General features: G+C 36.1%; 1 pseudogene; it reads left to right on the forward strand.

Annotated features, from left to right (window-relative positions):
• Positions 1-2,459: 2,459 nt before the first annotated feature.
• On the forward strand, positions 2,460-27,800 carry LOC114405761 (annotated as a pseudogene).
• Positions 27,801-27,812: the final 12 nt, after the last annotated feature.

A 27,812-nucleotide genomic window follows, 5' to 3' on the forward strand; every position in this document is an offset into this window, starting at 1 on the left:
TGACAACCAACATAAAGGCCAAGAGGAACCAAATACAAATCTGGAATAAGAACAACAAAATCGCAGTTCCAAACCTGGATATAAAAGAACAAAATAGCAACAGACGTCAGCAAAACCCAAGAAAAAAAGGTCATTTGTAACCGGAAAAGAAATATGCAAAAGAATATAGGGAAAGCCAAAAAAATTTAGACATCAAAACGAACAAAAACGCAAAACGACAGAGGAGGCCAGATAAATAGTAGCAAACTAAATCAGAATCAGACAAAGGCCATGCCTTTTTTCAGTTTCCCAATTCAAAGCAATATACATAAAAAAAATACAAAGGTGAAAGCTTTTAACACATGAAAACCATCATAAAGGCCAAAAGGAACCAAATACAAACCTGGAAAAAGAAGAACAAAATCGTAGTTCCAAACCTGGATATAGAATAACAAAATAGCAACAGACGTCAGCAAAACCCAACAAAAAAAGGTCATCTGTAACCGGAAAAGAAAAATGCAAAAGAATAGAGGGAAAGCCAAAAAAATTAGCCATCAAAACGAACAGAAAGGCAAAACCACAGAGGAGGCCAGATAAACAGTAGCAAACTAAATCAGAATCAGACAAAGGTCACGCATTTTTTCAGTTTTTCAGTCCAAAGCAATATACATAAAAACCAAATAAAAAATAAAACGATTACATGCAAAGGGCCGAAAATGAAAAGGAAGCAAAATACAAAACAAAAAACTGAGCGAGCAGGAAGCAAAACAAAAACCCATCAACAAAAACCCAAACCAAAAAAGGAAAATAGAGAATGAACACGCAACCACAAAAAAAAAAAAAAAAAAAGCAAGACAAATGCAAGACAAACCGAAAGTTGTGAAAGCAAGCCCAAAGGAGAGAAAGAGTGAACGGAGTGAGAACGGGAATAGAAGAGAAGAAGAAATGGAAAAAAAAACCAGGAGAGAAAGAGTGAACGGAGTGAGAATGGGAAAAGAAGAAATGGAAAAAACCCGGACAGGACACGTGGAGGGAGGGGCTTCAATAATGGGAAGGGGAAAAGGAAAAAAGCAAAAACGGGAAGGACACCTGGATTGAAGTGAGCAAAGAAGGATTGGAGAGTGAACGGAGTAAGAATGGGAAAAGAAGAAATGAAAAAAACCCAGACAGGACACATGGAGGGAGGGACTTCAATAATGGGAAGGGGAAAAGGAAAAAAGCAAAAAAACGGGCAGGACACGTGGATTGAAGTGAGCAAAGAAAGATTAGAGGGTTTATTATTTTTTGATTGGACAGGTGTCAACAGGACAGACAACAGGCAGTCAACGCCTTGTTTGTATATTAATGTTGTTTCTGGAAATTAAGATTCTGTTCTGGTTGCTATAAGCTTTTTTTTTTTTTTTGTCTCCAGAGTTAATGGGAGCATGTACATAGCTCTTTAAGTTTATCTATAAATGCAACTTATGACTGTGCTATCCATGTTACTTAAATACAATTTAATCTAGTATTCTGCTAAAAAGAAAACAAGAAAAAACCACACAGAAACTAACTGCAGTACTTGGCTATTCTAGTTTCAGATTTTCAGTTAGAAGTATCTACATCTATTATTGCCTGCCTTCCTTGTTCGTATTTCCTAGGAACCTTCAAAAATTTTCTTTTTTTGAATTAACTGATATCGAATTTTGTAATTAAGGAACAAAATTGATGCTAGTTTTCATACAGAACTAAAAATTTGATTTCACCTGTATTTTGGGACTAAAGTGTTTGTTTAATTTTTTTTTCTCCGATTTCATATCTGATTAATTGGCAACCCAATATAATTCCAATTTTCATATCTAATAATATAGTTCAAAAATGTAAAACAATACCGGGTAAAGGTATATATATTGATTTTTAAATCAACCTTGGCCTCCACAATATTTGGCCAACTATAAAAAATTATTAAATAATCAAATAGATGCCATATTCCACAATATTTGGCCAACTATAAAAAATTATTAAATAATCAAATAGATGCCATATCGGATGGTTCAACGACAGTGGAAAGCCAAGTGACAAAATAGAGGCCTTTAGCTTCAAATTTCAAATATCACCACTTGCTAGCTAATCCTTTAAATATTAAGAACCAGAGAAATATTTCATGTCATAGCTAGAAGCCAAGAACTCGATAAGTGAAACTTTCATGTCAAAACTTGGATCAAATAAATTGTTGCAAGAAAGCAAGGAAATTTACTTTAAAGGACGTACAGGGAACGCCAATATTGCAAATAAATATATATAGTTATATAGTATTAAGGCATGGAAGCATGCATTGGATGCTAGTACAATATACAGTGGTCCTTTTCTAGCACAATCCAGCAGTAACGAAACTCATCTTTCCAAAATAAATTTAAAACAATTAAAAAAGAAGATTATGAAAGAGTACTACACCTATAAATTACCATCTAAGTGTCATCCTTTTCAGCAAGCACACAGCAAAAAACAACATAGAAAAGAGAGAACATATACAAAATGAAGATGTCTAACTCAATAGCATCCTTTGTTCTGCTGCTCATTCTCATTTCAACAAATTGTTTGTGTTCAGCACAACAGTGTCGTCCAAGTGGGAGAATCATGGGAAAGAAGCCTCCTCCTGGAGAATGCAACAAAGAGAATGATTCAGATTGTTGTGTGCAAGGCAAGGCGTACACAACATACAAATGTTCGCCAGCAGTTTCAAGGCACACAAAGGCTGAACTCACTCTGAATAGTTTTGAAAAGGGTGGAGATGGAGGTGGCCCTTCAGAATGTGACAACCAGTACCATTCCGATGACACACCGGTAGTCGCACTCTCCACCGGATGGTTCAACGACAGGAGTAGGTGCCTCCACAACATCACCATCAGTGGAAATGGCAAAAGCGTGGTGGCTATGGTGGTCGACGAGTGTGACTCGACCATGGGATGTGATGAAGACCATGATTATCAACCACCTTGTTCCAACAACATTGTTGATGCCTCCAAGGCTGTCTGGAAAGCCTTAGGTGTGCCTCACAATCAGTGGGGTGGATTAGAAATTACATGGTCTGATGCTTAATCTAATTAATGCTACTATACTAGTACATGCCTGCCTTCTATCTAGCTATTCTCTATGTGTTGTGTTGGTTAATTAATTTGTCTAGTGTGTCATGTAAAAATTGTTGTATGTATATATATACCTTTATATGGTATTGTTATACATTTTCAACTATGTTATCTTTAGATATCAAATTTGGAAGTGTTTGGTTGCCTATTAATCAAAAAGGAAATAATAGGATAATTATTCAAGTGAACTTAGGGGACAAAAAAAATTAAACAAACATTATAGTCCCAAAATATAGGTTAAACTAAATTTTTAGTATTGTACGAAAATCGGCATCAATTTAGTTGGATAAAAACAAAATGTGATATCAATTCAGAGAAAATAAAAGATAATTTTGAATGTTCCAATATCAACTAGGAACAAGAAAGGCAGGCAGATAATAGATATTTGTTACTAAAAATCTGAAACAGGAATAGCTAAGAATTGCAGTTAGTATTAGTGTGCTTTTTTACAACGGAATACTAGATTAAATTGCATTTAAGCAACATCGCCAACCAGTCACAAATGTGTATAGGTACCAGATACATACACAGGAACATATTTATGGATAATAATATTTAAAAAAATGTTAGCAACACTTTCTTTTCTTTAAAGCTTTTTTCCATCATTCTCTAAGAGTTCCCAAAATTGGTCATTTCCGACATATTTTAGTTAATTACAGAGAAAGTGTTAGTAAAAGAGTTTCGTTAGCATTTCCCTTAATATTTTCTCTGTCAAACTTAAGGTTTCCATAGTCTGCGCCTCTGACATTTTAAAGAGCTACTTACATGCTATGTTCTGGTGACAAAAAGCAAGCTTAAACCAACCAAAACAGAGTCATAGTTTTGAGAAACATTGTTCACTTCAACTTCCGTGTGAATATTATTATAATTCTAAAGCTAAGCCTTTCGTCCAAAAAAACTAAGGAATCTTTTTGCTTAATCAATCATAGTAATCCAATTAATTGGCAACTCCTCATAAGACTTAAGCTTCCATCAATGTTCTGTAGTGTGAGAAGATGATTAATTTGTGAAACAACAGATATTAACACTAAGATGATTTGTGCTGCATGGACCTGTGTATTTGAAAACCTTCCAATTATGCTGCCATGAACATGTTACTGCAGTTTCTCAAAAGCAACAACAACCAGTTTATTACATACTTACATAGAATGGACCACATGCTTTTTTTTAACAGATTTTATATATTTTATAGATAAATTCTTATTACATGTAAAATCCAATCCAATTCAAACATAAATAACGCAATGGAATTTATGGAGTGAAAGCTCAAAGCCGCTACCTACACTTGAGTCTGACAATATTAGAACAAGGGAAATAAGAAGAAAGCTTATACTTATGGTCTGGGTAAGCTTCTTCAAAAACACTTTTAAGAGAAAAAAAAAATAATGAGATGAACTTCTCTTTAAGATAAAATGAGTTTTATGTAGAAACTTTTTTATATAACTTTTTTAAAAAATAAGAAGACATTTACAAATTAGTTAATAATTAATTAATGGAGAACTTATTTTAATTTATGGAGAAACTCAATTCATTTCTTTCTTCTTACTAGGCATTTTTCAAAGAGGAAGAATTGATAGGTTATGCGTGATATTAACTTGAAGAACCTCAAGCTTGGGACACTTTGATGGAAGTTCAAAAAGTAAGGAATCATCCCTTTTAAGAAAAATCCTTAGCTGAACTAAATTCTTAAACAGTGGAAGATCAGGAGTGGAAGCAGCGTCCATCTCATCCCTAATATAATTCAAAGACAGAAATTCGAAGCTTAAGCTAAGTAGCCCTTGAAGAATGGTGGAAAGAATCTGTTTCACTTCAAAATACAGTGTCATATAAGCCTTGAGTCTCACAATGTTTGGCCAACGACGAGTTTCCAAGTAGTCCGAGATAAAATCATATCCACGATGATCATCACTTTGTATAGTGAGCCAGTTGCAGTGGAAGACTTTGATGTCTCGAGAGTTAACGCTACACACAATCTTCAACTCGTTGAAATGATACGTGTACCGTTCCTGCACAAGCTTGCTGATATTGGTGGTGGAGAAGCATGTGATTACGAGTAGGCTCAAAGTCGTGGCGTAAAAGTACTAGTTTGTGATTAATTATCAATGAAAAACTTTAAATCAATAATCTCGTAATTGTAAGTACTAGTTTGTGTTCAAAATCAAACATAGACTTGCCATTTTGGAATTGTAATCTGTTACCATTTAAGGACATTGACCTGTTGATCGTTTCTATCGTTTCAATAGTACGTACCCTGTACAAAATGAATGATAATTAAGAAAAATATTTATATATAAACTAAGAGAGAGAGAGAGAGAGAACTAATATCCATATGTAGTTATCAATTTCTAGATGCTGTATTTGTCATTTTGGCTTTACATGCACGGTCGTGTGTTAAACTTTTTCTTTGACCAACAAATTGTCCTATAGTATTGTGGTGGATATGTTTGTTATCTCATAGCCTAATGATTTACTTGATGCGGAAATTTCTATATATACCCTTTAAAATCCCCATCCATGCATCAAGCACTCACAAGTACAAGAACAATAAGAGGCACAAACAAATTAAGGAGCATAAACAGAATGAAGAGCACTAGTCTTTCCACAAAAGCATGTTCTTGTGTACTAGTTTTTCTCCTACTATCAAATTGCATGTATTCCGAAGCACAACAATGTCATCCAAGTGGAAGAATCGAAGGGAAAGGGGCCCCTCCAGGACAATGCAACAAATAAATTAAATGATTCTGATTGCTGTGAACAAGGCACGCAGGATGTACAAAACATACGAATGTTCGCAACAAGTGACTAGTCACACAAAGGCATACCTAACCCTAAACAGCTTCGAGAAGAATGGAGATGGAGGTGGCCCTTCATGGACTGCGACAACAAGTACCATTCTGACAACACGCCGGTAGTTGCACTCTCCACTGGATGGTTCAACCACAAGAGTGATAGGGAAATAGGTCAACACAATAACAAACTCTATAACAGAGTAATAAGCAACGGAAATAAATTTTCCCAAACTTTCAAGAACCTGTGAGAAGCATCAATAAAGTATAGAGCGCAAAACAGAAACACAATTTGTTTAACGTGGAAAACCCCTCAATGCAAGGGTAAAAACCACGAGTCGTTCAGATCAAAGAAATAAATTCACTATAATCAATGAAGATACAAGAGAGTCTCCAACAAGTTCACTAAAACATGCTACAAGCAGTCAAATCAAAACAAACCTCCAATTGGTATAATAGACACAAGAAGATAAAACCTCAAAATATAGAGCAGGTAACATGAAACACTTATCTCTCTCTTTCTCTCTAGGTATCTTTTTCTCGATCCAACCAAAAAATTTGAAGTATCACGCACGTAGAACCTGCTGTCCAAAAATCAGCCCAATCCAACGGTGAACGAATCCGTAGTTGCAATCTGAAAAAACGCTCTCTAGTAGGTATGCGAAAATCACAATGGTTTTCTCTCTCCTTCTTTCTCTCTCAATGATTTGTAATTGTTTTTCCCTCTTAAATGAGTCTCTCTCACTGTATCTCACTCTCTAATATGATTCATCTCCACTTAAATAAGTGAGACATACGAGCCTTCTCATTTGGAGCTTTACTCCACATAGGAAGGGAGTACAAAAAACCCAACCAACCTCCCCCTCACAACTATGTGGAGGTGACCGTCAAACTGACGATCTCACAGCAAGCTTCAAACTTCCCTCTTAGTAATTCCCTAGTTATCATATTAGCACCACCAAAGGATTTCACCTTCAAAGGGCCACAAACATTTGAATGCATCAATTCAAGCAACTCAGATTTTCTTGAGGAAGGATGCTTCTTGAAAGAGACTCTGATTTGCTTACCAACCATGCAATGAGAACATTTCTCCAAATTTGCATTCTTCAATCCTGGAAGCATATCCTTCTTGGCTAAACAATTTATCCCCTTCTCACTTATATGACTAAGTCTTTGGTGTCACAGAAATGTCTCTATATCCATAGCATTCACATTGTCTCTAGCAACCAAAGCTTTCATCCAATACAACTTTGAAATTTTCTTCCCCTTAGCCACAACCAGGTTACCCTTGGTGAGTTTCCACTTTCCAGAACCAAAGTGGTTATCATAACCCGCATCATCAAGTATCCACACAGAGATCAAATTAAAGCGGACATTTGGAGCATATTTCACTCCTCTAAGTAGCAACTGCATTCCCATGTTGGTTTGCAAACAAACATCACCAACACCAATCACCTTGGACACACCATCATTACCCATCTTCAAGACTCCAAAATCACCTGGAGTGTAAGATGTGAAGAACTCCTTCCTGGTTGTAACATGCAGTGTAGCACCACTATCAATTATCCACATGTTCTCATTAGATACGTACAAGATTAAGCGAATCAAAGTCATGGAGAATAACAAAATCATCACTAGTAGCAGTAGTCACACAGTCATCATCATGATACTTCTCTTTTTGCTTACCCTTCTTGTCTTTATTCTCCTTCTTCCATAAAAAATAATACCTCTGGATATGTCCCGTTCTGTGATAATAATGACACTCAACATTCTTGTACCGAGACCTGGACTTATTCCTGTTCTTGTCTCTATCACCCTTCATATGTGCCTCCATCGTTCAACCAAGAGCTTTGATATCACTTTGATGAGGAAATAGGCCAACACAATAACAAACTTTATAACATAGTAATAGGCAATGAAAATAAATTTTCTCAAACTTGCAAGAACCTGTGAGGAGCACCAATAAAATATAGAGCACAAAACATAAATTAAAGAAAACAAAGACACGGTTTGTTTAACGTGGAAAACCTCTCAATATAAGGGTAAAAATTATGGGTCATCCAGAGCAAAAAAATAACTTCACTATAATCAATAAAGATACAAGAGAGTCTCCAACAAGTGTACTAAAATGTGTTACAAACAGTCAAATCAAAATAAACCACCAATTGATACAATAGAGACAAAAAGATAAAACCTCATAATATAGAGCAGATAATGCGAAACACTTATCTCTCTCTCCATATATCTTTTTCCCGATCCAACCAAACAATTTGAAGTATCACGCACATAGAACCTGCTATCCAAAAATCAGTCCGATCAAACGGTGAACAAATCTGCAGTTGCAATATGAAAAAATGCCCTCGAGTGGATATGCGAAAATCACAATGATTTTCTTTCTCTTTTCTCTCTCAATGATTTGTAACTATTTTTTTCTCTCAAATGAGTCCTTCTATCTCACTCTCTAATCCAATCCTTCTCCACTTAAATAAGTGAGATATACTAACCTTCTCATTTAAACCTTTACTCCACATAGAAAAGGAACCCAAAAAAAAAGAGCAGGTGCCACAAGAAGATCACCATGGTGGTTGATCAGTGTGACTCAACCAAGGGTTGTGATGCAGATCAGGACTATCAACCTCCTTGTGCAAACAACATTGTTGATGCATCAAATGCTGTGTGGGAAGCCTTGGTCTGATGCTTAATTCAATTCAATAATAGTGCATTTATATATGTCTTCTTCCTGTTCTATAAATGCTTCTTAATTATGTGTGTGGAAGAGTACGTATATTTTTATAATAGTATTGATATTATTTATCTTGAAATATATACTTTAATTTTAGTTGTATAAAATTCATTCATTCTACTGTTTAACTGTGTAATGATTTTTTTTTACAGAAATTTAACTATGCAAAGCTAATAGATATATTATAACAACTAATCGAGTTAATTAACCCGATCTTGTCCTATGTATTGTTGAGTCTTAATCAAATTCAAGTAAATGATTCTATCAAAATTTCAGATCATATAAGGATACAAATCAACATTGCTTAAAGTGACATATCATAGTCATGCTCAAGTGTTGTGGGTGAATATTTATTATAGTTTTTTATTATGAGATTTTTTTTTGTCATATTGAAGAATTTATTTTAAAAATTATCTTGTTTTATGTTTTTTATACATTATTTATAAATTTTATTCATGATTATATTAAATTATATTTTTATATATGTATTTATTTTTAAAAAAATTAATTCAGTAATTGTACCTTAGATTTTATAAAAATCTAGCATCTTGTGCCCATAGTAGATAGTACTCGTACCTAGCACTGGTACCTTACATGCATCCTACTTACATGTTAGATAATGAAATTTTGATTTCAATTGAGTGTATGAATTAATTGATGCGAGATTATTTTAATTTAATTTATTGTCTATATAGTCTTATTTAATTTAAACGGGGTTATTACCTCTACAATAAAACATATTTGTGATTTAGACAAAGAAAAAACAAACCAACGTGTTATTGTTAAATTTTATCATGGGGTTTGGAATAATAAGGATGACCTAAGTACGGCTTTGCCTTGTATTGTTCGCATAGCTAGTGCCAAATCCTGTTTCATTAACTTCCATATGGAAGATGCCATTAACACTAATTTTCACACACCATATGAATAATAGGAATATTGTTGTAATCTTGCTATTATTTTTTGGAATAGAAAACCGATTATTGAATGCTCGTAGACAAATAATTCACTATTAATTAAGGTCATCTACGCTGCGCATGCCATTGTACGTACGTCTCCATGGTTTATAATCCATGTGAAAAGAAAAAATGAAAAAGTAAAGAAAAACAATGAGCATGTAAAAGACAATGACAAACGTAAGTGTGGTGATTGTTTCCTTAATTTGGAAAAATAGCGAAGCCAGTTTCTTGCTAGGGAAACAACCATTGGCCTGCATTTGCATGTATTATATATAAGCTAGATTCTCTTGTAGACAAATTCTGCCCACAGAATCATCGAATCTCATTCGAGGCTTGAGATGGTTCGAGTAAACTATCCAATTTGTAAATTTGCATTGTCCCAACATGCGTACAGGAATATAGCTTAAATTATTAGTTTCATTAAATATTTGGAGGCTAGTAAAATAGAATTTGAATCCTTATGTATATTTTAGGTTTTAATCTGATGACTTAATTAAATTTTAAAAATTTTACTATAATTTTTTATAGTATCTCTCTTAGACTAAATTGATCATTCGGCCAATATTTAATATTAATGATATCAATTTTGATCGATGGTGCTGTCTGGTAAACCATTTGGTCAAGCAGTTACTTCTAACCATAGGTGTTTAGCCAAACAACACTTTTTAGTTAATCTTTTGGGGCCTTTCCATCCAACTGTTTACGCTGGAATTTGGTAAACAACCGCTAGTCTAAGTTAATTGCTTGCGAGACCAACTAGTGAATCTCAGGAGCATGTCATTTGCGTGTTTGCTTTAAACATAAACCGTTAATGTTCATCATTGCAACAAACACTCACTGGTTCGAAATTTGCAGAAAGTAAAATTGTTTAACAGAAATCGAAATGCTGGAAATAACTAGGCAAGGAAAAGAAAATTCTTTGACAGAATCGAAAGGCTGGAAGTAAATTAACAAGGGAGGAAAATTGCAGAATGTAAAGGAGCAGTAAGTTCACTCGATCGAATGAACCATTTAAAAGACAGGAATTCTAAAGTGAAGCGTAAATTGCATTGCATTCGAAATGTAAAGTTTGCAGAAATTTAAAATGGTTCACAAACAAACATACATTCTCCTTGTGTACTCGTTTCTCTCTGCGCTGGATACTTTGAGTGTATAAGGATTCTGTAGAAATGATTTGCGACCCTGAAATCTGACTAAAAAACTGCTATATATAGATTTTCGAAAATAAACTGCCCTAACGGTCGAACGCTATCCTAACGCCAAGTGTCCTGCTACGTACACCTTGCATAACCGCTCCCTAGAACGGTTATCCACATTACTCGAGATCGAACTGATTTGGTGAAGATTTGTTCAGAAATTACGCTAAGTCCAGAACTCTTGCTGCCTCGACTTCGACTCGTCCATACACCAGTTCGAATTGCCCAATAGCTCGAAGTCCTCTTTCTTGTCTTAGCTTTGTACTTCGTAAATACTTCTTTGAACCTGGGAATTCCTTCTTAAAGATTCTCCTCTCTTTTCGATTCGAGCAGGTCCTGACCAGACTCTTGCTCTGTAATATGCTTCGAAACTCGAGACGACATCTAATGCATACTTAGAGCATATTTTAGCTCGTCGAAAATATGGGCTAACAAATTGCCCCCAAAAAATGTCCGCTTCGATTCGAGATCGAAGGAAGATGAGAAGTTGACATTTTTTTCTCTTCTTCTACCAGCTTTCCTGAAACGGCGACATGATGGCACGTTTAATGGTAACCGTCGCCTCGATCTCCCACTACCCATCATTAATTCCACCTTTCTAGGCAGAGTGGGACACGTGTCACGCTGGGGAGTCAAAAGGGAAATCTGATGTGATTGATTTCTGACCCTTGATTCTTATTATATTATTTTCCCTTTTTTAAAGTGAAACCTCCATAAATAGCGCCAAAAAACCTCAGAGAAACCCCTTTAGCTTCTTTGCTTCCGAAACCCCGAAACCTTTCTTCCTCTTTGCTTCTGAAACCCTTCTTCTTTGCTGATTCGTATCCATTATCTCCGGCGAGGCTTCCTTATTCTCAGATAACAACTTGCTACTCCTTTCATCATCAAACTCACCGAATCTCTGAGCTTTGCCATTGTTCTTCGTGAACCCAAGCTCTCACTCACTGATTCTATCAGTTACAAAACCCTTCGTAAGAATCATCCTCTCTCAAATTTTACAATGTCGCAAGGACAAGCAGTTCCGTTTGCTGGGAAATGGCACCGTTTTACAGTCAGGAACGACGGAGAGAAGGTGGTTCCAGAACCACAAGGTGACGCCGAACACACAGAAATCTGGGAATCGGAGGTGATGATCCCTTTCGCAGTAGAAAGGACAGTTTATGCTTTCGGTGGACCTCTGCCAGACCAAGAGTCACTTTCGAGTTCAATGAACAAGGTATTTCCCTGCTATCCAACTTGCGAACCCAGGATTTTTGATAGTGAGCCTTACAACTTTAATTGTTTAAGCAAACCCAACAAACTCTTTCGATCCGCCCCGTCAATAGCCCATAGGGATTACCTACCTTGGATTGATAGAGTCGAACAAGCATATGAGGATTTCTGGAAGACATATGGCATATTTGACTTGATACAATTCTCTCGATTTGGTCCTGAATATCGACCAGAAATGCTGATAGCAGCTATGCATTTTTTCGAGTCTTCTACCAACACCTTTCAATTTAAATGTGGTATGATGACCCCTACTCTCTTAGATGTAGCTGCCCTCACAGGCCTTAGGCCTAGCGGAGAAACGTATGATCCCACTAAATCTAGTGATAATATCAAGCTAGTATATAAGGAGAACACCTTTTCCAAATATATAGCTGAACACAAAGGATCGGTCGAAGAGGAAGTCTCTGATGAAGAGCATGTAGCCTTCCTGACCCTATGGCTATCTCACTATGTCTTTTGCACAAAATCCTTGCAAGTAGCCAAAAGATTCATTCCAATGGCAATACAAATTCATGAAGGTCAGAACTTTGGATTTGGACGCCTCTTGTTAGCAGTGCTATATGAATCACTTGGAGAGGTATGTGATGACCTGAAGAAATCGAAGGATGGGTCTTCCTTCTTAGTATCTGGGCCTATGTGGCTTCTCCAGTTGTGGCTTAATGCCACTTTCGAACAAGAAATGGGATTAATAATCCCACAAGATTATGCTGAAGAAGTTGCCAATCGCTCGATCGAAGGCCAGAGAGCACTTCGATTAACACCCAAGACCTTCGATCAAAATCCACAAAAGCTGTTCCTCAAGTACATGAAGATTTTTCTGAGCTTTGACAAGTTTCTTCCCCAACATGCTCCATTCATTAGTCGAGAGGTCGGCCCGGCCTGGTTCACTGACGATTTTCCTGCTGTCGATCCGGACAATGAAGAAGAAGTGAACGAAATATGGTCATTTTACTTGAATCCACAGATCCTGTCCTGTCGTACAGGTGTTCAATCGAACTATTTAGGCCTGGTTGGATACCAACCTAATTTGGTTTCAAGACAATTTGGCCTTTCGCAGATCCGTCCCAAAAGCTTGTTCGAAGATCCTAGAGACGTCATAAGAGGGGCCAATCTTTCAGAAAAGACTTTCAAGAAATTTTTGAAGATTTCTCTTGATGAAAACTATAACCTGCATCCTTTTGAGTTCAACCATTCCCACTTCTGCACCATGGGATTTGTTACCTGGTGGGAGAAATATTATTCGGGCCGTTCGGTTGGAGACACAACTATCATGATCTCCAGACTTGAGAGTGGTTTTACACAACCAACGGTCGAGAATATCCGCTCAAACCTTCAAGCTCGAGGTACTAACTTACTTTTGATTTTTCTAAATTGATATGTATTTTTGCCTTTTCTAATATTCTTACTTTCAGGCAAAACAATCATGACAAAGAAAATTGCTGAAACGTCTCGAGCTGATGTGAGACCCAAGAAACCCACTGGGGTGAAGATCCAAGAATGGAAACAAGAAGAGAAGGTAACTCTTCTGAACTTATCTTTTACTCTTAACGTCTTTGCCTCATATTTCTTTATTTTTTCAGAGTCATAAGAAAGATGATAGCACCGAGACTACCACGACCTCAAAACGCTCGAAGCGTGTGGTCATCGAATTCGACGAAGAAAAAGATGCAAGTCTTATTTCTAATGTCAATATTATAATTCTTTTAAGTCTATATTCTGACATTTCTTTACCCTCATAACACAGGAAGAAGAGGAAAACCTCTTGTAAGAAAAAGAAAATCACCTGAGACTTCGACCAAATCTGCCGACCAAACAGAGGCAGGCGATTTCCAGGCTCAAATGCCTAAGAAGAAAAAGAAAGTGAAGCAGATCGAGCCTGAACCTTCTGTGACGGTCGAGGGTGGTGAGCCAGTCAGGAAGAAAAAGAAGAAGACCAAGTCTTCAAAAGAACAAGGTGAGAATCAACCTGTTGACGTCCAACCACCTTCGACTGATGCTGGCGGCGCTGAAACAGAAACTACTCCCTCTATTGCTGAGATGGGCAACCTTGTCGAACAACCGGACTTACCACAAGAACACCCTACCGTCGAGGTATCATTCTTAATATGATTTTAATCATAGCTAATACGAAACTATTTGTTAACCTTTTCCATGACAACTCGAATCAGGTACAACAAAATGTTTCTGTAGAAGAAATACCCTCATGTGCTCGAACCTCTCCTGCTCCTGAGACGGATGCAGTGAATGTTGAGGAACAGGGTGAAGGTCAAGGTATTGGACCCAGCAGTCCTCAGGGGTCGAGTCAAAGAAGTTCATCTGAAGAACACTTTTCTGATGAAGAGGCCATACAAGAGGCTGAAGCTGGAGGTTCAGACATTTTCCCAGCGTCTTCGACATCTAAGCTTTCCGCTAGCATAGGGATCGCAGAGGATACATTCATTCAAATGCAAGACGAAGACCCTGCTGCAGCCCTTCGACTCCTGCTGAACACCAGTCAAGCCAACACCTCAAGTGAAAAGAATCCTGGTGCTTCGTCCTCATCTGATGCTGATATAACCTCTACAGTACGCCAAGATTGCCTGCTTTTGAAGTTATCAATGGAATACGCACGGGCAGACGTACTTAAATCCATTGAAGAGAACCCTTCTGCTGCTTTTGGGCACCTGAACTTTTTGAAGAAATTGCATAACCCCCTTACTTCTGATGAGATTCTGGGTAAAGTTATACAAATCGAGTCCATTATCGATCAATTTGCAAATACTGTGCAGAAAAAACGCGAAAATGGCGCCAGACTCGATGCCCAGAAACAGGCACATATCCTTCTGCTCGAGAAAGCCCGAGCGGCTCAACGTGAAGTCGAGCGTCTCACCAAAGAAGCGAAAGAAGGATCTTCTGAGATCAAAGCCTGTGATGATAACATCTCCTCCTGGGAGGCAACTATTACAAATTTGCTGTCTCAGGTCGATGATCTAAGGCAGAAAATTGTAACAGAGCAGGCCAAACGCAAAGAACTCCAGGAGAAGGCTGCTGATTCGATTCAGAAGCTGGTTGCCGAAAAAGGGAGGGAAGGCCTGAAGGCCTTTAGTGCATCTCAAGCGGTAGCAGATGAGGCGAGAGCTATGGAGAGTGCTGACCAGGTTTTGAGCAAAGAGATGGCCACCCTGAAGAAACTATATGAGGACTTAGTCATGCATTAGTAGAACTTATGATTTTTTATTTCGAATTCTGTATTTCGATTCTACTCTTGATGTAAATTTGACACATGCCCTTTCGTGGCAATTTTACTGTTATCGCCATTTTTATGTTTCCATTACTTCTGTCTATTCTATGCTTATTTTAACTTCGAGCAATGTTGGTTTATATTTTTTCAAATATTTACCATTTATACTCAAAGTACGTTTCTGAGGGGTTAATTCCTCTAATTCATAAGCACCATTCGAATAGATCTGAATTATTTTAAACGGTCCTTCCCAATTTGGGGACCATTTGCCCAAGGCTCGATCCTTACTATCCATGGGCAGGATAACCTTCCAAACTAAATCTCCAACATTAAAAGTTTTTGACTTCACTTTCTTATTATAAGCTTTAGCAACTCTTTCTTTTTGTTTAGTCAAAACTTCTAATGCTCTTAATCTCTCCTCGTCTAAATCAACTAACTCATCTGACATCATTTTCCAATAATGGTCGATTGGAATGTCCATTTGTTTTTGTACTCTGGCTGATTGCAAATGTATTTCGACCGGAAGTACAGCATCGTGCCCATAAGTCAGTCGAAATGGGGTAGTATTAGTTGATTCCTTAGGAGAATTTCTACATGCCCATAGAACTTGATCTAACGTTTTATTCCAATTTCTTGGCTTTTGGGCAATGTGTTTTTTAATCAAGTTAATTACAATCTTATTGGCTGCTTCGACCTGACCATTTGCTTGCGCGTAATATGGTGTTGAGGTTAATAATCGAAAGCCAGTTTTTTGGGCAAATTCTTTCATTTTTCGTCCAGTAAAAACTGAACCTTGATCAGTGGTAATTGTTTCAGGAATACCAAACCTATAAATGATATAATTTTGAATGAAACTAATTACCGCTTCCTGATCAACATTTGGCAAAGGGACTGCTTCGATCCATTTTGTAAAGTAATCGATACCAACTATAATATAACGCTGGTTCTTAGAAGAGGCAGGCTTGATTTCACCAATTAAGTCCAAAGCCCATCCTCTGAAAGGCCAAGGTTTGATTATGGAGTGTAACTCACTAGCAGGTACATGCTGTATCCCTGCATGCTTTTGGCATTCTTGACAGCCTTTAGCAAATTCTATACAGTCTTTTAACATCGAAGGCCAATACAAACCTTGTCGAAATAAAAGCCATTTCATTTTATGGCCTGCTTGATGTGATCCACAAGCCCACTGTGAACATGGGAAACTGCCAAGTATGCTTCTGATTCACTTAGACATTTTAGCAACACTCCTTCTGCAGTCTTTTTGAACAAATCATTCCCCACAATCACGTAATTTAAAGCCCTATATTTGATCTTTCGAGCCACATTGCCTATTGGATTTTCCAAATATTCAATAATGGACTTTCTCCAATCATTATCTAACATATTGTCAATGGCCAAAATTTGAATTTTTTCCTGAAGATCATTCATACTTTCATCTTTATTATTTTGTGGTGTACTTGCCCCCACAAGTTTTGGCATTGGCAATTTAGTGCTTAATGGCTCTAGTAACACCAGTTTATCTTTTATTTCGATCAACTGAGTTAGTTTTTCCTTCGACATTTTGTACCCTGAAGCTATTTGGGCTAAATCATTTGCTTCTTGGTTTTCTAGTCGAGGTATATGCTCAATGTTAATGTAATCGAAATGATTCAGAAGAGAACTGGCCATAACAAAATATTTTGCTAAGTGTTCATTAACACATTTGTATTCTTGTGTTAATTGCTTCACTACTAATTCTGAATCACCCCTTATGTTAACATTTCTTGCCCCCAGGCTAATTAAAATTTCAAGGCCTGTAATTAGAGCCTCATACTCAGCCTCATTATTAGAACAAAGCCCTTTGATTTTATATTTGAATTTAGTTGGAACTTTATTGGGGGATATTATTAAAACTCCAATTCCAGTTCCATATTTGTGTTTCGAACCATCGAAATACAAAATCCAAGGCTCTGTATCGACATAGTCTTGCGGCATTTCGATCAATGAGTGATCTACAATAAAATCAGCCACAATTTGACCCTTAACAGATTTCAAAGGCTTGTATGTTAAAGAATATTCTTTAAGGCTAAAGCCCATTTTCCAATTCTACTGTGTAAAATAGGTTTTGACAACATGTGTTTAATAATATCATAATGAGAATACACATAAACATCAACAGGCTTTATATATTGCTTAAGTTTTGCACAAGAGAAATACAGACAAAGACAAAGTTTTTCTATGGCCGTATATCTAGTTTCTGCATCATTTAGTACACGACTAAGATAATAAATTGCATGTTCTATGCCATCATCATCTTCCTGAGCCAACATGCTACCAATGGTCTTGTCAGACGCAGCAATATACAACTTCATAGTCTTGTTTCGACTAGGAGGCATTAACGCAGGAGGCTTGATCAGATATTCTTTAATTTCATCGAAAGCCTTTTGATGCTCTTCATTCCATTTGAATGGTTCATCTTTCTTGAGTCGAAGTAATGGCGAAAAAATTTGAGCTTTGCCACTTAGATTCGAAATGAATCGCCTCAAGAAGTTGATTTTTCCTAGCAAAGACTGAAGCTGTTTTTTGGTCGAAGGAGGCTTCGTCTCAAAAATAGCCTTTGTCTTATTTTGATTTATCTCAATGCCCTTTTTATGTACCACAAATCCCAGGAAATCTCCTGCACGCACACAAAAAGCACACTTTAATGGATTCATTTTTAATCCATGTTTCCTCATTCGTTCGAAAGATTGCCTAAGATAATCCAAATGGCTATCTTCTGAGGAGGATTTGATGATTATATCATCAATATAAATTTGCATAAATGTGTCAATAAAATCATGAAACATGGAATTCATGGCCCTTTGATAAGTGGCCCCAGCATTTTTCAACCCAAAGGGCATAACCACCCATTCATAAGTGCCTAAAGCACCAGGGCATCGAAATGCTGTTTTCGACACATCATTTTCAGCAATAAATATTTGGTTATAACCAGAATAACCATCTAACATGCTCAAAAATTCGAAACCAGCTGCCGAATCTACCAACATTTCCGCTACTGGCATAGCATATTCATCTTTAGGTGTAGCATTATTTAAATCCCTAAAATCTATGCATACTCTAAGAGTTCCATTCTTTTTAATGACAGGGACTATATTTGCTAACCATTCGACATACCTGGCAGCCCTGATGAATTTACACCTCAGCAGCCTTTCGATCTCTTCCTTAATCTTGGACATGATTTCTGGTGCGAATCTTCTTGGTAGTTGTTTTACTGGTCTTTTTCCCTCCTTAATAGGTAATTTCATTTCGACCATTTCTCTGCTTAACCCAGGCATTTCGTGGTAGTCCCAAGCAAAACAGTCTTTAAACTCTCTAAGAAGAGGCACCAGCTTTTCTTTTAAACTTGAGGTGATATTGGCACTGATATAAGTTGGCCTTTTAATCGAGCCATCTCCAATATCAACCTCTTCCAAAGGATCTTGAGCCTGCATCTTTGGCGCCTCACTTATGGGATTTTTCTCAAAACCCAGCGGCTCATCATCATAAATACAATCCAGTCTTCGATCCTTTGTTTCTTTGTTTTCATGATCTTCGATCTTGGCTTCAACTGCCATATTTTGTTGAGATTCAGCCTCAAAGGCCGTATTTAGTCTATTTTCGGCCATATAAGCCGTAATTCTGGCCCATGCAGTGGCCTCAGTCATATTAATCTTCGTATGTATTCCACCCAGTTGGTGGAATGACTCCATCTTCAGAGGGAACAGCATCAATTTCCTCCCTCTCCCATATAAACCCATAGGTAGGATGGAGTTTGACAGAGTGGACAACATTGTCACTCGATTCGACAACAGCCTCCTTGTCACCACAAGGTGCTATGTTAGCCAACTTTTTGTCAAAGGTTTGTGCAGTAACATTATCGACCTCTGACTTATAGAAGCTTTGATCCGCCTCTATATTTTCCACAATCCCATCCTCCCTCCAGATAATGAGCTTCTGGTGAAGGGTAGATGGCACAGCCCCAACTCCATGAATCCACTCCCTTCCTAATAGCAAGTTAAAATTAGCCTTAGACTGTATCACCAGGAAAAGAGTTGGTCGAACTACACTGCCTACAGCAACATCTACTTGAATGGCTCCCAAAGAATAGCCAGTTTTACCCTCATAATTCGAAAGCACAATGTTGTGGGCAGATAGATCTGTGTCATGTTTCCCGATCTTGTAGAGCATAGATCGAGGCATTAAGTTGACAGCCGCTCCTCCATCAATGAGCACTTTGTTGATTCCAACATTCTCAACTTTTGCCCTGATGAAAAGAGGTTTGAGATGACTTTTCATCTGAAAATCTGGCTTTTCGAAATAAGCTAATTGCTCTTCCACACAGCCATTATTCATAACATAGTAACATACTGGCTTTGGGTCAGCCATATCAAAATGATCGAACTCACTTTCGATCTCAGTAACTTCAGATTGGACATCATATTCAGATGGCAAGATGGATACCACACAGATGACATCGAAATCTGGCTCAGAATCCAGTAGATCCTCATCCTCCATCTTGTCTTCATCCACTGGAGGCAGGAGTCTCTCCTTTACCGGCCTCCTAGATACTTCTTTATATTGGCCCATTTGCGGGTTCTGCTGGGCCAACTTCTTCTGACGCTGGAACCTACGCCATTGGGTCCTCGTCATAGGATTCTTTCCTTTGTAATTGTTCCTATACGAGTACCTATTGGCCTTCTGTGGGCCAATTTGCTTCGTTCCACTCGAACCACCTACTTCCATAATCCCTTTGTTGAACCTTATGAGTCCCTGGTGCATCCATTTTTCGACCGGCACTGAACCAGGAGGAACGAAAGTATTCCTTCGACCCGACTTCTGATTAGTATTCGACTGCACCATAACTCCTTTGCCTTTATCGAAACGTTGGTTCTGCCTTGCCCCCTTATTAACAACTTGGTATTTCTTGAGGCCCTCAGTAGCCTCCTTATCACATACTGCACTGCAGCGAGGGCAAAGCATCACAATCTTGTTTTCGAGTTTGCATCTGTTCAAGAAATCAATTAACTCCTCCTCAGCCTGAGGATAAACAACCTTCATCTGTTCGTTGTAATCCTCTTCAGATACATCCTGAACTTGCACATGGGACACCTCCATTGTTTCGACCATCATTATTTCTTGGGGCTCCGCATAGAGAGTTTCGGCAGCTTTGGATGTTTCAGCATTTGCCTGAACAACCTTTGGTTTCTCACCAAATTTTAGCCTTCCTTCGTCAAGAGCCTTTTGAACCAAATCCCTGAAAAGAACACAACGTGAGGTTTTATGGCCAAGGAAATTATGAAATTTACAATAACCCCTTTTTTTCTGTTGTTCGATTGGGGGTACTCTCAAGCCCTTAGGAACAACAATCTGGCCATCTGTGACTAATAAATCAAATATTTCATCACATTTAGTTATGTCAAATGTATAAGTTTTAGACACAAATTTATCATTTTTAGGTTCAACAGGGTTTTTTCCATTGGAAGGTCTAAGGAGTTTACAAACATAAGGAGGTCCAGGTTTTAATTCTGCTAAATCAACCTCACTGTCTTCGATATCTTCATATATAATATCGAACTCCTGGTCACTGTCATTGGTTTCGATATAAGCAACCTTTTCCTTCTTGTGGAATTTAGAATTTCTAGCCTTTTCGGCCTTCAACCGTTCGAGTTGTCGAACTCTATCAGCCAATTGAGCCATATCCCTTAAATACTGGGTATCTAATTTCTTTCTAATCGAATAGTCTAGGCCACCAGCAGCCATTTCGACTAATTCATGTTCAGGGACTTGGGTGAAACACCTTGCCTTTAAGAGTCTGAATCTGTTCAAATAATCATCAATTGATTCAAGTGCCTTGCGTCGAACGCTGGCTAACTCTTTAAGGCTGATCTTAGACTGTCCCATATAAAATTGCTCATGGAAAATCCTTTCCAATTGGTTCCAATTATGTATGGAATGAGGAGGAAGGGTTGTAAACCATGTAAAAGCATTTTTAGTCAAGGAACTAGGGAAAAATTTCATTCTTAAATTTTCATTATTAGCCAAATCCCCTGCTTCGACCAAATATCTAGCAACGTGTTCGACAGTGGACTCATTTGTCTCTCCCGCAAACTTGGTAAACTTAGGGATTTTCACACCCCTTGGTAATTCTGTCTGTAACACATACTCAGATAATGGAGACACAAAATTAGGCCTGTGTAAGCCTAAGTTCAAACCATTCTGCACCAAAATCGTTTCGACCATTTGGGCCAGGTTATTCTGCCTATCGAAACGGTTTTGTTGAATATTCCCTATTACTTCATCAGCATTTTGGTTTCTATTTACCAATACTATACCAGGGTTTGGTTCGACCTGTTGGACTGGTGGCTCTATGCGTGCCGCTGGTTGTGGTGCTTGAGCCATTTGCATCCCGGGATTGTTAGGCATCTGTATCTCTTGGACAGGCGCCTGTATTTGGATCTGTCGAATTGGTGGTTGTTGTATGGGTGGTGCCCCAAAAAAGTCAGCAATTCGACTTATTTGATTTGTTAACGTTTGGTAACTGTCATTTGTATTTTGAATTAAAGGGTTAATAACAGTTCCTATTTGTTGTGTTAACATGTTAACCATATCATGGTTACTTTCATCCATTTGTTGTCTGAGTGACAAAACGGATGTATTAGTTAAATGTTGCGGAATTACCCTACCTTGATTGCCCGCTACAGATCCTGATGGAGAGGACATATTAAGATTCTCTATGTTTGGTTGAGAATTTTGCAACCCTACCATCAAAGATGTAGGCATGCCATATAGAGGGTTTTGAGGCGGTCGAAAGGGACTTCCACTGGGATTCCCTAAACTAGGGTTGTTCCAAGGGGCAAAAGCAGACGCTGACGTGGTCGAACTTGCCAACGTCATGTTGGTCATGGGAGAGGTTACCCCTGTCTGATTCATAACCGTCGAAGCGGTTGAACTAATCGTGCCAACAGTTTGGTCAGGAATTGGTCCTATACCAGAATTTATATTGGCATTACTGACAGATGTTTGCGTTGGTTGCCCCTCCATATTTGGAAGGTCATTGTTTCGATTGCTTGGGGGTGGTCTAGCCATCCTTGTACGAGTTTTGAATTCTGTTAAGTGTGGAACAGATTTCCCACTTCTTAAATGCATACAAAAAATCAAAACAATTAAGAAGGCAATAAACCAACTGCAACAAACAACTTTAAAAATAATTTAAAATCAAAACACGCAATTGACCGGTCCCACTGGGCGTGCCAATTTGTTTACGCTGGAATTTGGTAAACAACCGCTAGTCTAAGTTAATTGCTTGCGAGACCAACTAGTGAATCTCAGGAGCATGTCATTTGCGTGTTTGCTTTAAACATAAACCGTTAATGTTCATCATTGCAACAAACACTCACTGGTTCGAAATTTGCAGAAAGTAAAATTGTTTAACAGAAATCGAAATGCTGGAAATAACTAGGCAAGGAAAAGAAAATTCTTTGACAGAATCGAAAGGCTGGAAGTAAATTAACAAGGGAGGAAAATTGCAGAATGTAAAGGAGCAGTAAGTTCACTCGATCGAATGAACCATTTAAAAGACAGGAATTCTAAAGTGAAGCGTAAATTGCATTGCATTCGAAATGTAAAGTTTGCAGAAATTTAAAATGGTTCACAAACAAACATACATTCTCCTTGTGTACTCGTTTCTCTCTGCGCTGGATACTTTGAGTGTATAAGGATTCTGTAGAAATGATTTGCGACCCTGAAATCTGACTAAAAAACTGCTATATATAGATTTTCGAAAATAAACTGCCCTAACGGTCGAACGCTATCCTAACGCCAAGTGTCCTGCTACGTACACCTTGCATAACCGCTCCCTAGAACGGTTATCCACATTACTCGAGATCGAACTGATTTGGTGAAGATTTGTTCAGAAATTACGCTAAGTCCAGAACTCTTGCTGCCTCGACTTCGACTCGTCCATACACCAGTTCGAATTGCCCAATAGCTCGAAGTCCTCTTTCTTGTCTTAGCTTTGTACTTCGTAAATACTTCTTTGAACCTGGGAATTCCTTCTTAAAGATTCTCCTCTCTTTTCGATTCGAGCAGGTCCTGACCAGACTCTTGCTCTGTAATATGCTTCGAAACTCGAGACGACATCTAATGCATACTTAGAGCATATTTTAGCTCGTCGAAAATATGGGCTAACACCAACAAAAAAGTGGTGAATTTGATGTTACCGTCTTCCATTACAAAATGCCAATTACAGCATTTCAAGTTTCAACCGTATTCCGAATCCTAAGTTCCTAATATCTGTATTCAATTTGGAGAAGTAACATAAAATATTTACTATATAGTAACATGGGTGGCTGTGTTATTAACGTTGGGAACAAAAAAAAATCGACTTCGTTTCTGATCTACTAATTCTAATCTGAACACAATATTTGTGAAGAATATGAGGATCAATAAATAGATCATAAGTCAGGATGGTTCTATTATATTATGCTGATGACTATGCATCATATTATCATTATGCCAAATAATTTGTCGGATCGGAACATGTGTTCCAAGGTCAAGGGAACACTTAATTGATTTATTAAATACTTCCATTAAATATTACAAAAAAAATCTTTGAATCTTAATGTGCCAAACGGGGCCCTCCATAGAGAAATACTACAAATTAAAATTAAGATTAGCACCGGAGATAGAATCAAGAATGTAATATTCTCTTGTTTTCCTTACTTATAAGATATTTTTTAATTAATTCACATCTCTTAAAAAATGATTAATTTAATAAATCATATTAAATATGTTAATTATAAGATCTTTTTTTCTTATCTTTCTACTCACTTAATTGATTCTCATTAATTTTTTGAGAGAGAATCTATTCATACTATTAAGTTGTTACCACAATTGATGATTTGGAAGAAGATAAACATTTTTCTTTTGTATCTATCACTTCTCTTTTTCTTCTTTCTGTTTTAATGTTTCTCACAGCATAACAAAATCCTATACCAAAAGAATAAATATATTATCCTTACTTTATCATTAACTATAAATTTTGTTTAAATAATATTTTTGTATAATTCATTAATATATATTTCTTTACACAATAAAATGTAATATAAAATAATATTTTCACATCTCCATTTTTAATCGATTATTTTCAGAAACGAAGTTATTAAAGTTACTTGGCAGACAAACATAGCCTCAAAAAAATATATCTTTTCTTTTCTTACTACTCTTTTCTTTTCTTTATATATATATATAGATCATTTAGCCAAAAAAATATGGATAACTAAAATGGTTAATTTGTACTTAATGTTTACATTAAACGATTATCATATATCATTTCACTATGGAAATTGAAATTATTTTTCTAAATTTAATTTTTTATATTAAGTTTTATATATATATATATATATATATATATATATATATATATATAATCTTTAAATGACATTTAAATAAAAATTAATCCATAATTTCCTATCTCTTTATTTTTATATTAGCATGTTTATTTAATTTGATATTTTAATTCAGTTAAATTTATATCATATTTTTTGCTTACAATATTTTGTTTACTATAATAATTTTAATTTACTAACAATTATATTTTAATAATTGTTTTTCAACTGAGTATTTAATCAATTCAATTTCAAATACAAAGATCTATGTCAACCTAGATAATCCTGATTTTGCAAAGTTCAAGATAGGGTAAAATGAATTTTCTTCTCTTATTTTATTTTATTATACACATCTTGTAACATTCAACAAACAAAATCGTTAGTTTATTATAATTCTTTGATTGATGTAGTTAAAAAATTATAAATTTTATTCTAAATATATAACTACATGTAGAAAAAAAAATGGAGCAACACCAAATAAAAGAACTATCTTCTTCAAGTTCTAACAACATTGATCTTGACAAGAGAATGTCAACAAATAAAAGATCTTCGACATATATAGTGTCCATGAAATAGGTATCAGAATCACGAGTAGGCTAAGCTACCATGACCTTCATATTCATAATATTCAATAATACTTAATTTTTTCTTAGTTTTAACATATATAAAATAATAGGATAATGTGTTCACAATTCATGCAACAATCAATGAGACTGATGATACGTTTGGTTGAAATTATGTTGCATGTGAGAAATGCCAAAAGAAAGTTACAAAATAAGAAAATCAATACACTTGTAGAGAATGCAAACAGTAATCCAAGTACCCAACAACAACAACAACAAGGTTTAATATTTGTATATAATGAATTATTTTTTATAACATAATTAAATAAATATTACAATTTTTAAAATCTTTTTTTAGGTTCAAGATACAATTGAAAGTCTCTAATGACATCGGTGTAGCAACATTCACAATGTTCGATCAAGATGCACAACAAATTCTAAACAGAACAGCATCTGAACTCCTTCACACTCAAAATGCAAATAAGCCTCACATACCCCAATATTGTATACCCTTTTAAAATCAAGCTCACAACTTGAAGGAAGGATTTCAAACATATACCATCACAAGGACTTTTATCCCAAACCCAAAAAATATCATTTGGCATGATCCTCTCCTCAAAGAAATTAAACATGTAATCATATTTATAATTTATTTATATTTTTACTTCTTGTACAAAATATTAATAGTTTTTTCCTCTAATTAATATTTTTATTAAAAAAAAAGAATTCACTTCACCACAACAAATATCATCAAATGAGTTAGATGAAGAACTAATTGCAAGTCAAAATCCAAATCTACAAGCATCCAACAAGTTAAAAGGTGCATCTTTATCATCTAATGAAGAAGTTTATCAAATCTCACAAAGTCCATTAAAAAAAAAGACAGATAAACAAATTGTCACAAGTCAATGTCCAAAGCTACAATTATCTAAGAAGTCAAAAGATGCATCTTCATCATCAAAAAAAGAAGAAAGTCCATTAAAGAAAAATGTGAAAAAAGAATTTGTCATAAGTAAAAACTCAAAGCTACAAGCATCCAAGAAGTCAAAAGATATATCTTCATCATCAAATGAAGTTTATTCAATCTCAGAAAGTCGATTAAGGAGAAAGACGAATAAACAAAATTATTTTGACATCAAAGTTTAAAAAGGAGCACACCAAAGAAAACAAGATTCAACAATAGAGCAAAAGAAAATAAATACAAAAAGTTTATTTAAATGAACAATTTTTGGTGTTTTATTCGCATCATTCTTATGTGTTTTACCATTATGATTGACTATTTTTCTTTCATTAAATATATTTTTTTAGCTGTTTTATTATGTCAATTTCACTTTATTCTTATACTGTTCTTATAAAATTTATACAAAACATTTACTTTTATATTCATGTTAATCAACTTTAATTGAGTGGTCAGCCTCCAATTTTAACACATTCCCTTATAAATATATTAATAAATAAAAAATATCTTAATTTATACATAATTTTTTTATCTCTTTTAACAAAAAATGATATAAAATATCATCGACAATTATATTTTTAAATTTAATTTATCAAATAAATAATTTATTTAAATATTTCTTTAATTATTTATAAACCACACAACACCGGTATTTCTCTAGTAATTAAGAGTGTTTAGGAGAGAAAGCAATTAATACATCTAACAATTAAAAAAATAATCTTATAAAAAGAGAAAAATAAATTTTTGAAAAGGGTGTCATAATTAGAAAGCGAGAGAATATATGGGGGTAAAACTAAATTTCATTTGATTGAAGACATAATCATGAGCATTGAATATATACGTGGTGAGATTTTAACAATGTTCATTGGATTGTAAATGAAAAATGAACTTAATTGTTATAGAATGTCTTATTTGACAAGGAGATTATGTCATTTGAGCTTGGTATCTCTATAAATACCCATGCTGATTATACTCTCTAATTACACAACATCATTGAGAGATAAAATTAGAAGAGAACGATGAAGTTCAAAATTTGAACAACTTCTTTTCAAACCATTCTCTTTCTTCTAATTCTTGTAGCCAGTTTCTGGCTAATAAGCATTGAAGGTGCTAACTGCAGGCCTAGTGGAAGGCTAAGGGGAAAAAAGCCTCCTTCAGGAAAATGCAACTGAGAGGATGAGTCTGAGTGTTGCAAAAAGGGAAAAGTTTACCACACATTCAAGTGTTCCCCACCTATCTCTCATCACACAAAAGCAATTCTAACACTAAATAGCTTTGAGAAAGGTGGAGATGGAGGTGGCCCTTAAGAGTGTGACAACAAGTTTTACTCAGACAACACTCCAGTACTGGCATTAACAACTGGATGGTTCAATAACAAAAAGAGGTGTCATCACAATATCACAATCTTTGGAAATGGAAGAAGGGTCCATGCCATGGTGGTCGATGAGTGTGATTCCAAAAGAGGGTGTGATGCTGAGCATGATTTTCAGCCTCCATGCCCCAACAATGTTGTTGATGCCTCTAAGGCTGTTTGGAAGGCTTTGGGTGTGCCAAAACGTGACTGGGGTGAATCAGACATTCACTGGTCCGATGCATGATACACAATTAGA

The sequence above is a fragment of the Glycine soja genome, chromosome 3, assembly GCF_004193775.1.
Source record: "Glycine soja cultivar W05 chromosome 3, ASM419377v2, whole genome shotgun sequence".
NCBI lineage: Eukaryota > Viridiplantae > Streptophyta > Magnoliopsida > Fabales > Fabaceae > Glycine > Glycine soja.